Source organism: Bison bison, unplaced genomic scaffold (genome assembly GCF_000754665.1).
Source record: "Bison bison bison isolate TAMUID 2011002044 unplaced genomic scaffold, Bison_UMD1.0 scf7180017864101, whole genome shotgun sequence".
NCBI lineage: Eukaryota > Metazoa > Chordata > Mammalia > Artiodactyla > Bovidae > Bison > Bison bison.
Window position 1 is genome coordinate 2,565,894 of NW_011494673.1, and position 222 is coordinate 2,566,115.

At 59.5% G+C, this 222-nt stretch overlaps 1 protein-coding gene across 1 annotated transcript in view; it reads left to right on the forward strand.

Moving 5' to 3' along the window:
* The window catches only part of TTC7A (tetratricopeptide repeat domain 7A), a 123,021-nt gene that overhangs the window by 61,300 nt on the left and 61,499 nt on the right, over nt 1-222 (forward strand). The window lies entirely within an intron of this gene.

The window sequence follows — 222 nt, forward strand, 5'->3', positions numbered from 1 at the left end:
TGTGTGCACACGCGGGGCGTTGCAGCATTTCTGCCTGCGAGCTGGTTGGTGTGATTGCCTGAGACAGGCATGGACGTGGGTTCCCAGCGAGCGGAACGGTGTTCTGTTGGGGGCTGCATCTCTTCTCGTCTGGGAGTGTGGCAGCAGGAAGGACCTTCTTGCAAATCCAGAACTTCCCTAGGAGGGAGGGGTTGAAGGGTAGAGCAGAGCACCCCCCTTCTC